Genomic DNA, 530 nt, shown 5'->3' on the forward strand with positions numbered 1-530 from the left:
TAGTTTCTCCTTTGTCTTCCATTGTTAAGCAATGTCCGTACATCCCCGTTGGCATAAATGTCGTATTAGTAATAATCATAAACTACATGGACAATTGTCATGAAATTTTATAACATATTCATTTCATAATCTAGTTAATTCTAAATATTATACAACTGAGACATCATTATCGGAAATCACATCGTCACTACTCCTCAATAATGGATGATCTTATCATCCTATGGTTTTCACTGAAAAACTTCTTTTGATATTTCGTTAGTCCTAAATAAAAATAGTATTCTGTTGTCCAGTCTTGAGAATCTTGATATTGCTATTGTAATGGTGGTGATGTCAGACATTGAAAGTCTACATCCCCCAAACAGAACGTCGAGAAAACATCATGGTTTTATCATTTAAAGATGTTTTATCATGTCTAGTTTGTCCAGAATTCAATGATGCCACTTGCATATCCAGTATGGCCACTACACTGTCCATCTTGAAAACCCATTTACTACTCTTTACAAATGGTTGGGCATGTTTTTGTTTTTTTA

This window comes from Sinohyriopsis cumingii, unplaced genomic scaffold (genome assembly GCF_028554795.1).
Source record: "Sinohyriopsis cumingii isolate HCF-2022 unplaced genomic scaffold, ASM2855479v2 utg001398l, whole genome shotgun sequence".
Taxonomy (NCBI): Eukaryota; Metazoa; Mollusca; class Bivalvia; order Unionida; family Unionidae; genus Sinohyriopsis; species Sinohyriopsis cumingii.